Source organism: Suncus etruscus, chromosome 1 (assembly GCF_024139225.1).
Source record: "Suncus etruscus isolate mSunEtr1 chromosome 1, mSunEtr1.pri.cur, whole genome shotgun sequence".
Taxonomy (NCBI): domain Eukaryota; kingdom Metazoa; phylum Chordata; class Mammalia; order Eulipotyphla; family Soricidae; genus Suncus; species Suncus etruscus.
Window position 1 is genome coordinate 205,655,504 of NC_064848.1, and position 21,523 is coordinate 205,677,026.

The following is a 21,523-nucleotide window of genomic DNA, read 5'->3' on the forward strand; positions in this document are numbered from 1 at the left end:
CTGTGGTCCTGAGGGCCATATGGGCCAGGGCTGGAGCCCAGGCCTCCCGTTTCCATAGCAGGCTTGGTCGGTGCTCCACCCTTCGAGGCGTCTCTTGGCCTCTGGCGTAGTTTATCATTTGTAGGCCAGTCCTGGGCATCCCCGAACCCTTCCCTGGAGCCTCTGGCTGTGATTCTTGGCAGTTTGGGACAGTTACTACTGCCAGGTCAGTTACTACTGCCTTGAGGCCAGGCCATGGAATAAAGGGCTGGCGGGGGCCGGTGAGGTGGCACTAGAGGTAAGGTAAAGTGTCTGCCTTGCAAGCGCTAGCCAAGGAAGGACCACGGTTCGATCCCCCCGGTTCGATCCCCCCGGCGTCCCATATGGTCCCCCCAAGCCAGGGGCAATTTCTGAACGCTTAGCCAAGAGTAACCCCTGAGCATCAAATGGGTGTGGCCCGAAAAAACAAAAAAAAAAGAAAAAGAAAAAAGGACTGGCTGGGTTTGAAAACCAGCACAGCGGGGTGGATGTTTGCCTTGCAAGTGGCTGACCCAGATTCGATCCCCAACATCCCACAGTGTCCCCCCCAGCCTGCCAGGAGTGATTCCTGATTACAGAGCCTGGAGGAACCCCTGAGCGCTGCCAGTTGTGACCCAAAGACCCAAAAAAAAGGAAAGGGAAGTTGCCCGCTGCAATTCCAGAGACATTGCAATCATTTTTTTTTTCAGACATATCTTTCTCACACAGGGCGTTTTCTCTATTCCTTATTTTATTTTATTTTCTTCTTTAAAACCATTGTCAGAGGGGCTGGAGAGATAGCATGGAGGTAAAGTGTTTGCCTCACAGGCAGAAGGTTGGTAGTTAGAATCCTGGCGTCCCATATGGTCCCCTGAGCATGCCAGGAGTGATTTCTGAGCCGAGAGCCAGGAGGAACCCCTGAGCGCTGCTGGGTGTGACCCAAAAACAAAACAAAACAAAAAACCATTGTCAGAAATTCCAAATCCTTCCCATTTATTTGACTGGTTTGAGCCTTTCCAGTTTGACATTTTAAAAGGTGCTTGAGAGCTCACTGAGCTGGAAGCGACCTCCCTCTTCACATCCTGAAGGAGAAGTAAATGTTTCTCCCTCTTTGCTGGGGTTCCAGTGGGCCTGCTAGGGAGAGGCCTGCTGAGTCCCAACAAAGCTCCACACTGGGCCCCCTCAGGAGCTGACAGTCCACCTCAGGGACTGTAGCCAGTTGCCAGAGTGACTCCGTCTCATGTCCCAAACATTCTCCTGAGGCCAGCCACTCTATGCCTCCTCCCCAGCCTCCCTCCTACCTTCCCCTTGGGTCCAGGCAGGGGCTAAAACCGGGAAGGGGGAGGCTTCCAAGAGAGGCCTGCGTCTGACTCACAGCCACATTGTATTAGTAACTGGGGTTGAGCGTTCATCAGCACCCCCTTTTCCATGTCTTGTTTTCCCGTGTCACCTCCGGAACTGGACTATATAATGAATGACTTAAATCATTACAGATATCCAGGGTCCAGAGTGAGAGCATAGTGGAGAGGGCTTTGCTTTAACATGGCCAACCTAGGTTTGATATCCAGCATTCTATAGGGTTCCCCCAAGCCTACCAGGAGTGATTCCTGCGTACAGAGCCAGGAGTAAGCCCTGAGCACTGCCGTGTGTGGCCCTACCAAAAAACAAAAGGGAAAGGAAGAAGAAAACAGAGGACCGGAGCAATAGCACAGCGGTAGGGCATTTGCCTGGCCAGGATGGACTGTGGTTCGATCCCAGCATCCCATATGGTCCCCTGAGCCTGCCAGGAGCGAATTCTGAGCGCAGAGTCACGAGAAACCCCTGAGCACTGCCGGCTGTGACACAAAATTAAAAAAAAAAAAAAAAAAAAAAAAAGTAAACAAGACATGTGAGATGTGAGAGAAAAGCATGGGGTGAGAAGGCTGAGTGCCCAAATGTCCACAGACTGAATTTGCTGCTTCGTAGCAGTACCCATGAGGAGGACAGCAGATTGTGAGGAGGACAGCTCACTCTGGTCACGTGCCTCCCTGTCTGCTATCTTCACTACCTGGGCTGTGGGCTTATAAATCAAAGGGCACCTGGTGCAAAAGTCTCTGGAATGTTCCTGTCTCCAAGGAATCTTCTCTAGAAGAGGCAGTAGAGATAAGAGGGGTTATAGGCCCCCACCAAGTGCATGGGACCAGGAAGTAAGGAAGGTTATGGTACCCTAAACCACCATCCCTACCCCCCAACCCCCACCTCACCCCACCCAGCCCCTCTCCTTATTATCTATATTAAGTAGGAGTCAACAGCACAGCAGGGAGGGTGTTGACCTTGCTAAATCTCCAGCCCTCACCAGCCCTCATTTCTGTTTCTCTTCTTTTTTTGTTTTTTGTTTTTGGGCCACACCTGGTGATGCTCAGGAGTTACTCCTGGCTATGCACTTAGAAATCGCTCCTCCGGGGCCGGGCCGTGGCGCTAAAGGTAAGGTGTCTGCCTTGCCAGCGCTAGCCTAGGACGGACCGCGGTTCGATCCCCCGGTGTCCCATATGGTCCCCCAAGCCAGGAGCGACTTCTGAGCGCATAACCAGGAGAGTAACCCCTGAGCGTCAAATGGGTGTGGCCCAAAAACCAAAAAAAAAAAAAAAGAAATCGCTCCTCCTGGGCCAGGAGAGATAGCACAGTGGTGTTTGCCTTGCAAGCAGCCAATCCAGGACCAAAGGTGGTTGGTTCGAATCCCGGTGTCCCATATGGTCCCCCCGTGCCTGCCAGGAGCTATTTCTGAGCAGACAGCCAGGAGTAACCCTGAGCAACGCCGGGTGTAGCCCAAAAACCAAAAAAAAAAAAAGAAAGAAAGAAAGAAAGAAAGAAAAGAAATTGCTCCTGGCTTGGGGGACCATATGGGACACAGGGGGATCGAACTGTGGTCTGTCCTAGGCTAGCGCTGGCAAGGCAGACACCTTCCCTCTGGTGCCACCTCGCCGGCCCCTCTGCCCCTCTGTTTCTCGTATTAATGCTACAACCCTGCTTCAGACTTGTTCACCAGGGCTGGTTCGCAACAGGAACCCTAAAACCATACCATAATAGAATTTTTTCTTTTCTCTTCCCTCTTTTTTTGTTTTTGGTTTTGGTTTTTGGGTCACACCCAGCGGCACTCAGGGGTTAGTTACTCCTGGCTCTGTGCTCAGAAATCACTCCTGGCAGGGTCAGGGAACCATATGGGATGCAGGGAATTGAACCATCGTCCGTCCTGGGTCAGCTACGTGTAAGGCAAACACTCTACCGCTGTGCTATTCTTACGGCCCCAGAATTTTGTTTTTCTTTTCTCTGTTTTTTGTTTTTTGGTCCATACCTGGAAGGACTCAGGGTTTACTCCTTGCTTTGTGCTCACAGATCACATCAGGGATGCAGAACAAGTGCCTACTCCATCTTTTCTCTCTGTCCCAAATTTTTCATTAGACCTCCAATTCCTTTCAGAACCTGCCCTGCACCTCAGTGACTCCAGGACACTGAGGCACCACCAGCACTGGGATACAGGGGGGGATGTCCCATCTCTGCATCCGTAAAGGAGGAAAGGTTCAAAAGTGGTCAGAAGCCATTTTTGTAATAAGGGCCAGAAAGGGGTCATAGCGACAGCACTGCAGGTAGGATGATTGCCTTTCCCGAGGCTGACCTGGCTTCGATTCCTGGCATCCCGTTTGGTGCTCAAACCTGCCAGGAGTGTGATCCAAAGACCAAATTATAACAGTAACAGTAGTGATAATAATAAGGGCCAGAAAGGTGGCCTAATGGGCCGCACCTCCTGGACTTTGCGTGTAGGAGACTTGGGGTTCAATTTCAGCATTGCTGACTGTGGTGCCCAAGGCAAACCAACAAACAACTGCATAGAAAAAAACAGTCAATAACTGTGTCTTCTCACATAGGGAGGGGAGATTTGCCGTGCCCCTTTCTGAGGAAATCGGAGCCCAATTGCTAGGCCTCTTCTTTGTTCCAGTCCCTCAGAGCCGGCTGGGCCATTGTCTGCCTGGAATAGACAACTCACTCGGGAATGTTGCTGCAATTAACCTTTTTTTTGTTACCCCCAGAAAGAAAATGACGCTCCCAATAATAACCTATTTGAAAGAGCCCCTTCGTGGTCCACCGTGTTTTCCTTTTGGGTGGAGAACAAAGCTTGCCTCACCCTCTCCCCTCCTGCTGAGCAGCTGCTGGGAGAAAAAACAAGTAGCATCCTCAGAGCAAGCCCATTACAAGGAGCTCTTCCTGGCCTAGACAAAAAGGCAGGCAGTTAAGGATTTGACCCCAGAATGTGGTTCTCCAGTTTCCAGCTTCTGGGGGCCCAAAACCAGGAACTGGAGATAGTACAGCAGGTAGGGCACTTCCTTTGCACTGCCCCCTCCTTAGGGCACTCTAGAATCTTCTGCCCAAAGCCCCTTCTACCCGACTTTCCGCAGCTACATCTCTTCTGGATCTGTCATGAAGCTGTGAAGCCATTACATGGCAGCGGCTGGTACAAAGGTTTAATTTTAGGGGCAAGAGCAATAGTACAGCAGGGAGGGCATATGACTTGTACACAGCCGACCCGAGTTTGGTCCCCAACATCCTATATAGTGTCCTGTGCCTGCCACTAGTAATTCCTGAGCACAGAGCCAGGAATAACCCATGAGCACCATTGGACGTGGCCCAAAACCAGGAGGGAAGGAAAGAAGGGAGGGAGAGAGGAAAATAAAGATTTAATTTATATTAGTTTAAATTAGTGAATGTCCTTAGCAGCATTTTCCCCCTCATCAGAGAATGTTGGGGTTGATGTCACACTCAGAGATGTGCAGGACTTAACTCAACTTAGAGATCATGCATGACGGTGCTCAGAGGACCCTATCTGGTGCCAGAAATCAAACCTTGGGGGGCCTTGTGCAAAGCGAGCACCTTACAGCATTATTCATCTTGCCTAGAGCTGAGAAAATGGATTTTACTAAGAGCAGGTGAATGGGTTAACTCAGTGCCGAGCGATGGAGCACTACTCAGCCGTGAAAAGGGACAGATAGGATGGAGCTGCAACCTGAACTGACCTGAAAGAGAAGACCCCAAGGCCTGCTGCTGTCTGGTCACTGGTGAGAATTATCTAGAAAGGGCAGATGTTGAGCCAGGTAATTAGCACCACCATCAACCATGACTCAAACAAGGATAAACCGAAAAAGGGGGTCAGAGCCTCTGGGATGGGGGTGAGGCTTTTTGAGCAAGGGATGGGGTGACATGCCCAGTGCTGGCCTATGGGGGCTAAGTCAGAGAAGGAGCTTCCGGCTTGGAAAGGAGGAGCCAAGTTCGAGCTTTGAGAGTCCTCATTGCCCCATCCCTTTGCTCTCTGCAAGTTCTCATCTGACGGATGTTCCTGTATTTAAGGTGGCGGCAGCACACAAGGGTTCCTGCCTCACACCAGCAACCCCGGGGGGAAAAAGTGAGTGGGTTCTCTTGGTGGGTTGCAGTGGAATCGGAGCTCAGCAGGCAAAGAAGCCAATTACTTGAGAGATGCAAGTTAGTGCAGGAAACGTAGGTTTGGGGCTGGAACGACAGCATAGGCAGACCTGGGTTCCATCTTGGGCATCTCATATGGTGCCCTGAGCCTGCCAGGTGTAAGTAATTTTTGAGTGTAAAGCCAGGAGTAACTCTTGAGCACCATACAGTGTGACCCCAACACAAAGCAAACAAACAAAAATAATAAATGCAGGTCTGGGCCCAGAGCGACAGCACTGTGGGGAGGGCATTTTCTTTGCACACAGCCCACCTAGATTCCATCCCCTAGGGTCCTCTGGCCTCTGGCCTGCCAGGAGTCATTTCTAGCACAGAGCCAGGAGTAAGCCCTGAGTACCACCTGGTGCAGCCCCGAGCATCATAAACAATAAACACACCAGCAGGGCGAAGACCCTCCCTGGAAGGAAGGAATGAACAGACCAGGCCTGGGGAGTGGGTGTGTGCAAGGAACACAGGGTCTCTCACAGCCTACTGAAGAATTGGGTATATGGGGCTGGAGAGAGAGCATGGAGGTAAGGCGTTCGCCTTGCATGCAGAAGGACTGTTGTTTGAATCCTGGCATCCCATATGGTCCCCCAAGCCTGCCAGGAGTGGTTTCTGAGTATAGAAACCCCTGAGTGCCACCGGGTGTGACCCAAAAAACCAAAAAGAAAAAGAAAGAAATGGGGTGTAGGAGTTGCCCTGCACAGGCTGGGCTTTGGGACAGAGACCAAGAGAACCCCCCTACTTTCCGGAACAGAGCCTTTCTCTGCAGAGAGAGCAGATCCCCTGGAGTTGCCACTGCCCTTCAAGGGAAAAGCTCAGACCCCCGGGCCCCATCAATGGGCAAAATCCTACCATAGGGTGTGGGGAGACGGGGGGGGGGGGGGCCGCCAGCTCCCTAGGGGTCTGGTTAGAACCACAGTTCCTAAGGAGGCTCTGAGCTGCCCAGACCAGTGACCCCTGACCACAGTCACCCTTAGCCAGCAGCTTCTGCTAATTCTAAGGAACTTCCAGTCTGGCATTGATTACACCAGCAAGGCCGGGCAGATGAGCCTGACTGGGGTCAGCAGGAAGGACTTCCTTCTGCACCCCAGACAGGAACCAGGCCTCATACACAGAAAACAGGCACGTTGCCTCGGAGACCCCCAGTGCCACTGCTGGGAGTCTTGCGTGAAAGGAATTCTGTGTGTACGTTATGTGGGAATGTGTGACCATCCTGTGTGTGCAGGTGCATATGTGTTTCTGTGCGCGTGTGTGAATGTCTTTCCTGCAGGGGGCGTCCGTTCTCTTTCTAGGGACGGGTTTGGGACATCTGGGCAGAGGTTAACAGTGTTCCTGGTTGGCTGCCAGAGGAGAGGATGAAGCTGATGGAATCCACTCAAATGCAGTTTATTGTATTATTTTTCTTTTCTTTATTTATATATTTTTTGGTTTTGGGGCCACACCCGGTGATGCTCAGGAGTTGCTCCTGGCTCTGCACTCAGAAATCTTTCCTGGCTGGGGGAACCATAGGGGATGCTGGGAATCGAACCCAGGTCCATTCTGGGTCAGCCGTGTTCGACACAAATGCCCTAACACTGTGCAATCGCTCCAGCCCCTTTCTTTTATTTTTTATTATTAAAAAATTGTGTGTGGGGAGAGAGATAGCGTGGAGGTAAGGCGTTTGCCTTGCATGCAGAAGGTCGGTAGTTTGAATCCTGACATCCCATATGGTCCCCTGAGCCTGCCAGGAGCGATTTCTGAGCGTAGAGTCAGGAGTAACCCCTGAGCGTTGCCGGGTGTGACCCAAAAGGTAAAAAAACGATGGGGTGGGGGCCGGAGAGATAGCACAGCGGCGTTTGCCTTGCAAGCAGCCGATCCAGGACCAAAGGTGGTTGTTTCGAATCCTGGTGTCCCATATGGTCCCCCGTGCCTGCCAGGAGCTATTTCTGAGCAGACAGCCAGGAGTAACCCCTGAGCACTGCCGGGTGTGGCCCAAAAACAAAAACAAACAAACAAACAAAATAAACCGATGGGAGATGGGAGGGGCAGAGTGATAGCACAGTGATTAGGACATTGCCTTGCATGCGGCCAACCTAGGACAGACCCCAGTTCGATTCCCAGCATCCCTTATGGTCCCCCTAGCCTGCCTGGAGCGATTTCTAAGTGCAGAGCTAGGAGTAACCCCTGAGCACTGCCGGGTGTGACCCCAAAAACAAAAAACAAAAGAAAAAAATTACTACTGGCAGGCACAGTGGACCTGATGGGATGCTAGGGACTGAACCGAGGTCGGCCGCATGCAAGGCAAATAAATGCCTTACCTGCTGTGCTATCGCTCCATCTTCTCCAGTGCAGTTTCTGTCGGATATGAGGACATCCAAAAATAAGTCACTTTAGCTAGAAAGTTGATCGAAAGAGATGATTTAAGGGCCCTTAGTTTGAATTATTTGGACACAGACATCAGCAAAGATGGGGGGGCCTGTGTTCACTCTTGTCTGCCCTCTCTCCGGGAGGAAGACAAGCCACAGCGACTTTCCTTCGCTTCTTCTTCCTTCACACACCCCTTGTGAGATGTAAGGACCCACTCAGGCTTGGTTAGCAGCGGACAGGAACTTTTGTCTGCTAACATTGGCCCTTACTCCTGTGTTATTGATGCTGAGCAATAAATATTGCACGTGGGGGATAGTCTGGGCACTCAGTTCACAAGGCTGGGAGCCCCAACACCATGCTTGTCTCTTATGTCTTGTTTTCTTTTGAGTGGGGACACACCTAGCAGTGCTCAAGAATTATTCCTTGCTCTGTGTTCAGAAATCACTCCTGGTTGGGGGCCGGGCGGTGGCGCTGGAGGTAAGGTGCCTGCCTTGCCTGCGCTAGCCTAGGACGGACCGCGGTTCGATCCCCCGGCGTCCCATATGGTCCCCCAAGAAGCCAGGAGCAACTTCTGAGCGCATAGCCAGGAGTAACCCCTGAGCGTCACAGGGTGTGGCCCAAAAACCAAAAAAAAAAAAAAAAAAAAAAAAAAAAAAAAAAGAAATCACTCCTGGCAAGCTGGGGGACCATATGGGATGCCAGGGATCAAACCCTGGTCTGACCCTAGTTGGCCCTGTGCAGAACAAATGCCCTACTATGGTGCTATCACTCTGGCCCTATATCTTGTTTTGTTTTGTTTTGGGGTCACATCCGGCAGTGCTCAGGGGTTACTCCTGGCTCTACACTTAGATATCGCTCTTGGCAGACTTGGGGGACCATATGGGATGCCAGGATTCGAACCACCATCCTTCTGCATGCAAGGTAAAAACACTTTACCTCCGTGCTATCTCTCCAGTCCCATGTCTTGTTTTCTTAATCCTCGCTGTGCCCCTGCTTCTGGCTCATTCATCAAGTGCTGAACTCCAGCCCAGCCTTTGGCCAGTCTCCCCTATCCTCGCCCTCCCACCTCCACCCAATCTCTGGGAGCTGCAGTGTCCCCAAGTGTTGTGCATGCAAACATTTATGGGATTATTATGTGACTGACCTTACCCTGATCGGTGATTGTGCCCTACCCTCGGGTGTGACCTGGCATTCTACCCCCACCCTAGGGTGGTACCTGATTCTGCTTCCACCATTGGGTGGTATTTGATCCCACCATTGGGTGGTACCTGATTATGGGGGATAAAAACAAGGGTCTGTGGAAGGCGGGGGGCTTTTGGCTGGAACTGATGCTGAGGCTTTGGGCTTCAGTCTTGTCCTCCTAATAAAGCTGATATTTTCACAAGCCTGACTGTCTGCTAGCCTTTTACCTGCTGCTTCACCTCAGAACCGTCAGCTGAACAGGGTGGCGGACGCGTGCTCCGAGCTGGAGGGGAAAGACCTCATCCTCCATCCCTGCAACAGTCAACCTCTTCAGGGGCTGACTTGCAACACCCAAGGATACCTGAGCCCCTTTCTTGCAGTAATTATGCCCCAGGAAATCCCTTAGGCACATTATCCTTCCTCGTCTTTCATTTTCTCCTGCAGAGTCCCAGATAGAACCTGGCTAAAGAGTCTCTGGAACAACCCATAGGACTATGGGGAACACCGGCAGGACCGCAGTCTGGCTTTCCACCATGTTTCCTAGGACAGTGCTCTCCGGTAATGCTCCTGGGACAGTGCTCCCAGATAGCCTTGCCAGATTGGTGAGAATGCTCCCTGTGTTCTCCCTCTGATTTCGTATATATAGAGTAGGATGCCCAGGTTGATCTATCCCAGACTTCCCTACAGGTCTCCTGTTTCTGGTTTTGGGGAGAAGAACTAGATGAAGCTTACTTCCTGAGCAAGAGAACTGGCCTTGCATTGGAGGTGCCCCAAGCCCAGGTTGGTCGGTGTCTTCTGGAGACAGCAAGAAGGCCCCACAATGGGACTGGAGCGATACAAGCAGGTGCTTGCCTTGCACAGCCAGATGGTCCCCTGAGCCCCACCAGAAATGAGCTCTGAGCACAGCAAGGAGGCAGCCAGCCCTGAGCACCACCAGGTGTGCCCCAAAAACCAAACCAAGAAAGAAGGCCCCACACTGACCCCTTCCTGGTCCATCACTCCCCAGCATCTTGGGGGTTATTTCCTGCCAGTCGCAGAGTCTGGGGTGCCTGGCTGGGCCCCCAGTTCACTGCCTCCCTCTCGCTTTGCCTCCTCTTCCTGCAGGAGTTGTGGGTGCTGGGCAGGTTGGGGGGGGGGTCTTGCTGCTGCTGAATCCCCTGTGAGAACCTACCCTGCAGACCCCTCCTGTGCCTGGCTTGGGCAGTGAGCCCCAACCAACTCCCGCTGATTTGGCTGCTGAGTGTGGCACAGCCCCCTAATTATAAGGCAGGGAGCTGCTCCCCCCAACAGTTCCTCTAATTATAGTCCAGGCTCAGGCGGCTCTTTTCCCCCTAATCTGCTTAATACAGACACACACCCCCAGCCCGCCCACAGGGTCCCTGGAAACTTGTTACGCAGGCGGGAGCCACTTCCCCCCATTCATAGGCTGAACCTGCCCCTGGCGCCCCAGAAAGTCTTATTTGGATGTAGCAGGAGGTGGTTCCCTTCTGGGAAAACAGGGACCCATTTTCACGGGTGATAACTCAGGAAACAAAGGCAAGAGGAAAGGACACCCCTAGACAGCCCAGGCTGGAGCCAGTCTTGCTGCCTGTGGGGGAAAGACCCTGGGATGGTCCTAAAGGCCTATGTCATTCAACCCTTGGGGTACACACAAGGACAGCACCCCCAGATTGCAGCCTCCCACAGGTCTCTCCTTAGCAACTGTCACCTCTCTCTCTCTCTCTCTCTCTCTCTCTCTCTCTCTCTCTCTCTCTCTCTCTCTCTCTCTCTCTCTCTCTCTCTCTCTCTCTCATATTTTCTCTCTCTGTCTTCAACCCTTTCTCTCTTATCTCTCTATACCTCTCTGTCTCTCTGTTTCTCTATCCCTAGATATCTCTGTCTTTTTGTGTGCCTCTTATTTATTTGTTTGTTTGTTTTGAAAAGATATAGGGGGGCAGAGGTAAGGCATTTGCCTTGCATGCAGAAGGTTCAAATCCCAGCATCCCATATGGTCCCCTGAGCCTGCCAGGAGAGATTTCTGAGTATAGAGCCAGGAGTAACCCCTGAGCGCTACCTGGGTGTGACCAAAAAAAAAGGTGTTAATTTTTTTGTTTGTTTTGGGGTCACACCTGGCTCAGAAATCGCTCCTGGCAGGCTGGGGGTGGGTGGTGGGTGGGGGAGGTCATATGGGATGCTGAGATTAGAACCACTGACCTGCATGCAAGGCAAAACACCCTACCTCCATGCTATCTCTCCGACCCCAAGATGTTAAATTTTTGGGGGGCAGGAGAGATAGCATGGAGGTAAGGACTTTGCCTTTTATGCAGGTCAGTGGTTCAAATCCCAACATCCCATATGGTCCCCCTCACCCAGCACACCAGGAGCGATTTCTGAGCTGAGCGTAGAGCCAGGAGTAACCCCTGAGTGCTGCTAAGTGTGACCCAAAAAAAAAAAAAAAAAAAGAGAAAAAGATATGGGATTAGTAAAATTCATCTTAAAGATTTGAAAATGGAAACAAACCTGTTGTGCTGCCCAGCTGGTCCCCACCCTAGCCCTGTGGCTAAAAGATAACAAACTCCCCTTCCCCAATGTTGCTCAAACTAGGGTGAGGTCAATGTTTTCAAAAATGTAACTGTTGGGGCCCAGAGAGATGGCGTTTGCCTTGCAATCAGCCGATCCAGGACCTAAGGTGGTTGGTTCGAATCCCAGTGTCCCATATGGTCCCCCGTGCCTGCCAGGAGCTTTTTCTGAGCAGACATCCAGGAGTGACCCCTGAGCATCGCCGGGTGTGGCCCAAAAACAAAAAACAAACAAACAAAAAAATGTAACTTGTTAAACTTCCTGAAATTTACTGTCATATGATGGTCTGTAATTTTTCACTGTTACCAGAGTGCTATGAAAGAAATGAAACCGCTTTGCTCTAGGCTCTCAGCCTCTGGTCAGCCACTGATCAAGTTGAGAGCCCTAGCCTATATGCTTGACAATAAACCCCTTGCTTTTGCATGGTCTCTGCCTCTTGGAGTCATTAGAGGGGTGCGTGTTTGTTTGTTGATTGTTGTTTTTGGATCACACCCGGTGACTCATGGCTATGTGCTCAGAAATCGCTCCTGGCTTGGGGGACCATATGGGAAGCCTGGGGATCGAATTGCCATCTGTCCTATGTTAGTGTGTGCTAGACAAATGCCCTACCACTTGTGCCACTACTCCAGCCCCTATTTTCCGCATTTTTTTAAATTTATTTTTTGTCTATTTTATTTATGTTATTATTATTTTATTATTATTTTGGGCGGGTCCACACCTGGTGGTGCTCAGGGGTTACTTCTGGTTCTGCACTCAGGAATCACTTCTGGCAAGCTCAGGAGACCCTGTGGGATGCCTGGGATCGAACCCAGGTCAGCCACGTGCAAGGCCCCTATTTATGTAGTTGTTTGTTATTTGTTTGTTTCTTTGTGTTCTTTAGGCCATACCCAGCAGTGCTCGGGGATGACTCCTAGCTGTGTGCTCAGGGATTACCCTGGCAGTGCTCATAAATTGCTCTTGCCTTGGGGGACCATATGGGACGCCGGGGATCAAACTTCTGTCCATCCTAGGCTAGCACACGCAAGGCAGACACCTTACTGCTTCTGCCACCACTCCGGCCCCATAGGAACCCTGTCAAGGCCAACCCCTTTCCTGCTGTTCTCTCTCACTCTCTGGGGTCTTGTCTCTATCTTAACTGTGTGCCCTCACGACCCTTTTCTTTTTTTTTTTTTTTTTTTATTTTTGGTTTTTGGGCCACACCCGGCGGTGCTCAGGGGTTACTCCTGGCTGTCTGCTCAGAAATAGCTCCTGGCAGGCACGGGGGACCATACGGGACACCAGATTCGAACCAACCACCTTAGGTCCTGGATCGGCTGCTTGCAAGGCAAACACCACTGTGCTATTTCTCCGGGCCCTCACGACCCTTTTCTACTGCAAAAGTTGATGCCACCTCAGTCTCTACTGATCTAAATTAGGCACAAATCTAAGTCTGGTAACAAGTCAGAAAGAAATGTATCTGAGAAGATTTAAGGGTTTTTTGTTTGATTGGTTGGTTTTTATTATTTTATTATTCCTGGTTATGCATTCAGGAATCACTCCTGGTGGTGCTTGGGAGGATCCTCTGGGATGTCAGAGATCGAACCCAGGTCAGCCACATGCAAGGCAAATGCCCTTCTTCCTTGTGTTATCTCCCTGGCCCAATTTTAGAATTACTATGAGCACCTCCATTCACTTACATGTACCTGTGGGAGGTGTGACTCACATTTTAAGAGACTGAGCCCCCACCAAAAAAGATTAAAAAGAAAAGGGGCCGGGGAGATAGCACAGCAGTGTTTGCCTTGCAAGCAGCCGATCCAGGACCAAAGGTGGTTGGTTCGAATCCTGGTGTCCCATATGGTCCCCTGTGCCTGCCAGGAGCGATTTCTGAGCAGATAGCCAAGAGTTAACCCCTGAGTGCCGCCGGGTGTGGTCCCCCCGAAAAAAGAAACTGGGCCCCAAAGAACCATCAAACCTGGACTCAACCTCTGCCCCCTCCCTGGCCAGTGCCTCAGAGAGGACAGGCACCTTCAGGTGAGGACACTCAGGACTTGCCTTTCTACTTATTTGTTTGTTTTTATTTTTTGTTTCTTGGGCCGTACCTAGCGGTGCTCAGGGGTTACTCCTGTCTCTGCACTGACAAATCAATCCTGGCAGGCTTGGGGGGGCCAACCCAACCCAGTTTGACCATGTGCAAAGCAAACGCCCTTACCCACTGTGCTATCACTCAGGCCCCTGCTTATTTATTTTTATGTATTTTTAAAATATGCTAACTACTGTAATTTATGACATAGATATTGGTAGGTTTCATACATAAAACAATCCAGGGGCCGGAGAGGTGGCGCTAGAGGTAAGGTGTCAGCCTTGAAAGCGCTAGCTTAGGGCCCGGAGAGATAGCACAGCGGTGTTTGCCTTGCAAGCAGCTGATCCAGGACCAAAGGTGGTTGGTTCGAATCCCGGTGTCCCACATGGTCCCCCGTGCCTGCCAGGAGCTATTTCTGAGCAGGCAGCCAGGAGTAACCCCTGAGCACCGCCGGGTGTGGCCCAAAAACCAAAAAAAAAAAAAAAAAAGAAAGTGCTAGCTTAGGACGGACCAAGGTTCGATCATGTTCTATCCCCCGGCGTCCTGTATGTTCCCCCCAAGCCAGGAGCGATTTCTGAGTGCATAGCCAGGAGTAACCCCTGAGCGTCAAATGGGTATGGCCCCCCCAAAAAAAAATCCAACCCTGGGGCTTAAGCAATAGCACAGTGGTGAGGGCACAGAGCGGAGTGTATCTGTGAATGACCTTAGGCTGCCCAGAAGTGGGAATGGGGTCCCTGGGTGACTCCTAGAAAGGTGTGAGGTGCTGGGGGGTGGGGGTGCCCTGGCAGGGACACAGAGACCGGCATATGCCAGACCCAAGCCTGAGAGCCACGCAGCTCGGCGACATTTGCAGGCATTAAAGTGATTTATGCAAAAAATTTAATGGTAACTGAATGGGGGAAGGAGAGAGAGGGAAGAGGAGGGCAGGAGAAAAAGAAGAGGGGAGATGGAGGAAGAGGGAGAGAAAAGAAGGGGAGGAGGGGGAAGAGTGGCAAAGGGAGGAGGAGGGGGAGAAAAGGGAGGTGGGGAAGGAGGGGGAGAAGGGAAGGAAGGGAGGCGAGGAGGAGGAAGAGAGAATGGAGGGGAGGAGGGGAGAGGAGGAGGCGGAGCACTGTTCACGGATTTCAAGGGCATCACTGGCACCTCCAAAGGTGTCAGGGAAGCCTGGGTGCCTGAAGACAGGCCGGGTCTCGCCCCAACAGTGGCACCTTTAGAGCAGATATGGAGGTCTGGTTCCTCCATGACCTGTGTGACAGGGACCTGGAAACCCCCTGGAGGGAAGAGCAGGACTTCTTGGGGACTGGCCTGGTGGGACTGGGGGCGAGGAGAGTTTGGGGTGTTACATAACGTGTTTCAGAGCCCGCCAGGGACGGTGGGTGCTGGCAGCAGACTGTGCTCTGCACCACCGAGGGTGTATTTTTAAGTGGCTAATTTTGTGTTATGCAAATTGCACTTGGGGTTGAGAACAAGAGCCAGGGCTCAGGCAGGGGCAGGGCTGCCCTTGGGGGGTGTGATCAGACCCTGGCTTGGAGTGCATCTGTCCGGGCGCTGCCTTCCCCACCCCAGCTGCTCCCTGAGCCCCATAGTGGTCCTGCTGGAAGGTGCCTGTAGAGACCTCAATGCTCACTCCACAGTGCTCCTGTCTCCAAGCACCTGCTGCTGCAGCCCTGTCATGTCCCTCTGAGGCCAGGGCCAGGGCCATCTCCAGGCCCTCCACTCCCTGCTACGTGCCAGCTTTTTGGTCACCAGGGATGTTCTTTGTTTTTGTTTTGGGGCCACAACCAGCAGAGGTTACTCCTGGCTCTGTGCTTAGAAATCGCTCCTGGCAGACTTAGGGGACAATATGGGATGCCGGGGATCAAATCTGGGTCCGTCCCAGGTCAGCAAATGCCCTACCTCTGTGCCATCACTCTGGCCCTATGGCCACCAGTGTTTGGTTCTAGCTGGTCACAGGCAGAGAAAGCCCCAAGCCTGGGGCCCCCCCGACACTGTTCCTCGTTGGCCCAGGACCCCTTTCTCAGCATCAGTGGAGGGACAAGAACCCAGTCAGGTGGGAGTCAGCTCCAATCCCGACAAGGCATGCAGTCCGGATCCAAACAAACCCCTCTGGGCAGCAAGAGGCCAGTAAGGTGGACACAGATCCCTTTTTGGTATTTATTTCATTTGTTTGGTTTTGGTTTGGGGGCTACACCCATTGGCCACACACTCACTCCTGGCGGTGTTCAGGGGACCTCATGAAATGTTGGGGTTCGAACCTAGAGCTATGGTTCCAGCTTTGAGTCTGGAAAGTTCTTGGAAGTTCACACAAGGGCTGGAGAGATAGCACAGCAGTAGGGCATTTGTCTTGCACACAGCCGATCCAGGACTGATGGTGGTTCGAATCCTGGCATCCCACATGGTTTCCCATGCCTGCCAGGAGCAATATCTGAGTGCAGAGCCTGGAGTAAGCCCTGAGTGCCGCCAGTTGTCACCCAAAAACAACAACGACAAAAAGTTCACGCAACATAACGGGCCTGGAGAGATAGCATGGAGGTAAGGCGTTTGCCTTGCATGCAGAAGGATGGTGGTTCGAATCCCGGCATCCCATAAGGTCCCCTGGAGCGATTTCAGAGCATAGAGCCAGGAGTAACCCTGAACGCTGCCAGGTGTGACCAAAAAAAAGAGTTCACACAAGACTCTACTCTTGTGTAGAGGATGGTCCCAGAGAGGTTCAGGACAGGATGTGGGGTGTCCTTGCAGCAAGAAGAAAACTGCGGAAGCTGGAGAGATAGCACAGCAGGGAGAGTGTTTGCTTTGCACGTGGTCAACCCAGATTTGATCCCTGGCATCCCACAGGGTCCCCTGAACACTGGCCGGAGTGATCCCTGAGTGTAGAGTCAGGTGTAAGCCTTGATCATTGTGGGGATGACGTGACCTGAAAACAAAAGAAAACAAAAGAGAGGGCCCGGAGAGATAGCACAGCGGTATTTGCCTTGCAAGCAGCCAATCCGAAACCTAAGGTGGTTGGTTCGAATCCCGGTGTCCCATATGGTCCCCCGTGCCTGCCAGGAGCGATTTCTGAGCAGATAGCCAGGAGTGACCCCTGAGCACAGAGGGAGTGACTCAAAAAAAAAGAAAACAAAAAAGAAGAAACCACCAGAGATAACAGATGGGCCTCTCAGATGGGGGCTGGAAAGGGCTTTGGGAGTTGGGGAGAGAGTTGGGGGCCATCTCAGAGGAGGTCTCTGTCCCTTTGTCCCTCTTTGTCACCTCCCTGCTGCTTCCCAGCAAGACCCAACTCATTATCACCCTAACAATGGAGCCCAGCACACCCTGGCTGGAAGTCAGGATGGCTGGCTTTTTAGCTTCAGTTTTACATTCATCAAATTAAATATAAGACCAACAGACAAGGGGCCCTTTCTCAAGGGAGGTGCGTGCTTAGGACCCTGGTCTAGGAGGGAAGTTTAACCGTGGGTCTGGGGGGTGGGGAGGGTGAAGACAGCCCCTGCCTGGATGGTGAAAGGTGAATGGAGAAGCGAGGAACTGTTGGGGGTGGAGATGTGGGGGTGGAGCCAGGACCCAGCTTTCAGTCCCAGCTCCACCTCTTGCTGATTTTACTCAAAAGGGCAGACCCCAGGGGCCGGGCGGTGGCGCTAAAGGTAAGGTGCCTGCCTTGCCTGCGCTAGCCTTGGAAGGACCGAGGTTCGATCCCCCGGTGTCCCATATGGTCCCCCAAGCCAGGAGCAACTTCTGAGTGCATAGCCAGGAGTAACCCCTGAGCGTTACGGGGTGTGGCCCAAAAACCAAAAAAAAAAAAAAAAAAAAAAAAAAGGGCAGACCCATATATTTGAGTAATAATTTTGGGTGCTCATCAGGCAGTGCTCAGGGATTACTTGGTGCCCAGCGATCCCTCCTGGAGGATTTCAGGGAATCATCAATGAGTCTGGAGGCTTACAAGGTTGTGTTCTGTGTCTGGCCCTGTCCACTGTGTTTAAAATCCAAAATCAGGGACTGGAAAAAGAAAAAATCAGGGACTGGAGTGATAACACAGCGGTAGGGTGTTTGCCTTGCATGCAGCTGACATGGGACAGACCCGGGTTCGATTGCCAGCACCCTATATGGTCCCCTGAGCCTGCTAGGAGCAATTTCTGAACACAGAGCCAGGAGTGTGCAGCGTTGCTGGATGTGGCCCATAAACCAAAACAAATAAATAATAATAAATAAGAACCAAAATCAGGGGCCAGAGGGATAGCACATTGGGGAAGATGTTTGCCTTGCACGCGGCCTATCTAGGTTTGGTCCCCAACATCCCATAAGGTCCCTTAAACCTGCCAGAAGTGATTCCTGAGAGCAGAACCAGGAGTAACCCCTGAGTGCTGTTGCATGTGGGCTCAAAACAAAAACAAGCAAAAGAGAAGCTCCGGATTATAATTCACTTAAAACCCCTCCCCCCAGCACAACTAGGTCCGCCAACCTCAGCGGGTCCCTCCTTAGATCTCTTCACGCCCCAGAGGACACTCCTGAGTCCCCAGAAACAGATCCCTTCAGGGGTGCGGACAGTAGGCCGTTGGCGGCCCTCCGGCCCTCCGTACAACATTTTGTGGCCCTGCTCTAAAGGAATCTTTTTGTTTTTGTTTTTGGGCCACACCCAGCGATGCTCAGGGGTTACTCCTGGCTGTCTGCTCAGAAATAGCTCCTGGCAGGCACGGGGGACCATATGGGACACCGGGATTCGAACCAACCACCTTTGGTCCTGGATGGGCTGCTTGCAAGGCAAACACTGCTGTGCTATCTCTCCAGGCCCTAAAGGAATCTTTTTTTGTTTTGTTTTGTTTTAGTTCTTTAGGTCACCCCCCCCCCCCAATGTTCAAGGCTTACTGCTGACTTTGCACTCAAGGATCACCCCGACTTTGCCTCCTGTGGCCCCTAGGTAAATTGATTTTGAGACCCCTGCTTCACATCACCTATGTCTGCTTATGACAGCTGCCTCTTCTGGGTGCTTCATATCAAGGGGGGGCCTCACTGTGGGGGCTGGTTCCATTCATGAACAGGTTTTCTTTCATCTCTTGTTTCTGGGGCACACCCGTTTGGTGCTCAGGGCTTACTCCTGGCTCTGTTCTGGGGACCCTGTGGGATCCCACAGCAGGGCCAAAGCCCTCCCTGCTGTGCTGTCACTCTAATCTCATCAGGAGGTTTTCGGGGTGTTAAGGCTCCAGGCCTTCAAGGGCTTCTCTTTGAATCCCACATTCGGCCTCTGTCTTCTCTATTTAAGAACCTTCCAACAGGGCCTGAGAGATAGCGTGGAGGTAAGGTGTTTGCCGTGCAGGCAGAAGGACGGTGGTTCAAATCTCGGTATCCAATATGGTCCCCCGAGGCTGCCAGGAGCGATTTCTGAACTTAAAGCCAGGAGTAACCCCTGAGCGCTGCGGGGTGTGACCCAAAAACCAAAAAAAAAAAAAAAAAAAAAGACCCTTCTAACAGCGCCCACCACCCCCTTCCTGACTCTGTGGGGGAGTGGGGGACAGTCAGGCCAGCTGAACCGTTTTTTTTGCTGTTGTTGTTTTTTTGTTTTGGCATCTCATAGAGAGGATGGGAGGGAGGGACCATCTTGGGGAGCCCCGGCTTCTGCCACCACAGCCAGTGACCCCCCCCCCAGGGTGTGTGTGGTGGGGCCACAGCTGAGACAAGGTCGTTTTTTGATTCGGCTGAATTTTGCATCTCCCTGCAGAGCTCATGTAGATCAAACAGCAACACGGGCTGGTGACCTACTTAGAATTCTTTCCTGCAGGCCTAGGGTCGGGGTAATGGGGGCCTGTGGGGTTTATCCCTGCCCCCCCCCACAAACACTAGGGCTGGGCAGCAGGCAGCCCCCACAGGCTGCAGTGGCAGAACAGAAACAAAAACTAGCCAGACAGATGCTCATTTGGGCCCCCGGGGATGAGCCTGGCTGCGGAGCCCGAAGATATGCTGCAGCCGTGTGTGCTGTGTGGACACTGCTGTTGTGACATTTTTTTTTGTTTCCTTGTTTATTGGGTCACACCCTGTGGTGTTCAGGTGCTCAGAAATAGCACCTGGCAGGCACGGGGGACCATATGAGATGCTGGGATTCGAACCACTGTCCGTCCTGCATGCTAGGCAAATGCCCTACTGCTCTGCTGTGCTCTCTTTCCAACCCCTGTTATGACATTATTAAGGCCTCGCACGTTGGCGAAGGACAGTGGCCTGATTGCTTCCAGTGTGTCTAGGCTTGGCAGCTGCTGCCTTACCTAGGGCACTCAGGGATCACTCCTGGCGGGCTCTGAGGACCCTATGCAGTGCTGGGATTGAACCCGGGTTGGCTGCATGCAAAGCACACACTCTCCCCACCCAATTAGCCCAAGATTCCACATGACTCAGGGACATCTAGGGAAACTGAGGCAGGGAGTGGTGGCACCCAAGATTATGTAAAGGGACATTCACAAGACAATCTCTAATGTCTACAGCTCCACACCTGTGGGACCCCCCAGACAGATGGCAGCACCCAAGGAGGAGACTGGGAGGACGCATTAGAGGACACCAACTGGGCTTGCTGCCCACCTCAAAACCACCCCTGAGTGGCTGGAGCCATAGCACAGCAGATAGGGTGCTTGCCTTGCACGTGGCAGACCCAGGTTCGATCCCCGACATCCCATAGGGGGGTCTCCTGAGCCTACCCGCGCATGATTTCTGAATACAGATCCAGGAGGAACCTCTGAGCTCTGCCAGGTGTGGCCCAAGAACAACAACAACAACAAGAAAACTAAGAACAAGGACCCTTCCCATCCATGGAACCTTCTGGCACCTGCCTGAGGGCAGACAGGCTGTGCCCTCAACCCCGACATGACCATGAACACAGGACATGACCATGGCTGGAGGGTCCACCTACAAACAGTAGGTGTAAAAGGCGTCTGACTTGGGAAGGGTCGTGCTTGCAGACAGCTCCTCCTCAACCAGACCTGGTGTGGCCTGGTGGGGGGTCCCCCATTCTGCAGCAGTGCTGGTGTCTCCACCCACAGCAGACATGGCCCTGCCCACAGGTGGGTTTGTTACCCAGCGGGCGTCACCAGGGCCCAGTCTTCTGGACCATTCTGAGTGTACAAACCAGCAGGGAAAGGGGGGTAGAGGTCTAGGGGGGTAGAAGGCGATGGGACTGGAGGTGATAGAGTAAGAGGGGGATGGGGTGGGATATGCCAGGGTAAGGGGTGATGCGGTAGAAGGTGACAGGGTAAGGGGCAATGGACTGGGATATGGTAGAGTAAGGGGGTGACTGGGTGGAGGTGATGGGTGGGAGTGACAGGGTAAGTGGGTCATGGGGTGGAAGGTGGCAGGGTAAGGGGGTGATGGGGTGGGAGGTGACATAAAAGGGGGTCATGAGGTGGGACATGACAGGGCAAGGGGGTGACAGGCTGGGAAATGACAGGGTAAGGGGGCGAATAGGTGGGAGGTCACAGGGTAAGGGGGTCATGGGGCCGGAGATGACAGTGTAAGGGGGGTCCTGGGGTGGGAAGTGACATGAAGGGGGTCCTGGGGTGGGAGGTGACAGGGCAAGGAGGTGACGGGGTGGGAGGTGGGATTCATGGGGTGGAGGTAACAGTAAAAGGGGGTCCTGGGGTGAGAGGTGACAGTGTAAGGGGGTCCTGGGGCAGGAGGTGACATGTAAGGGGGTCCTGGGGTGGGAGGTGACAGGGCAAGGAGGTGACGGGGTGGGAGGTGTGATCCATGGGGCGGAGGTGACAGTATAAAGGGGCCGTGGGGTGGGAGCTTGGAGTCATAGGGTGAAGGTGACAGGGCCAGGGGTGAGCGGCCGCAGGAGGCAGCGACGACCCCCCCCTTCCTTCCCCTGGGGGAGCTCTCGGGGCGCCGGGTCCCGGGCCGGGCGCTGCGGACGGAGGC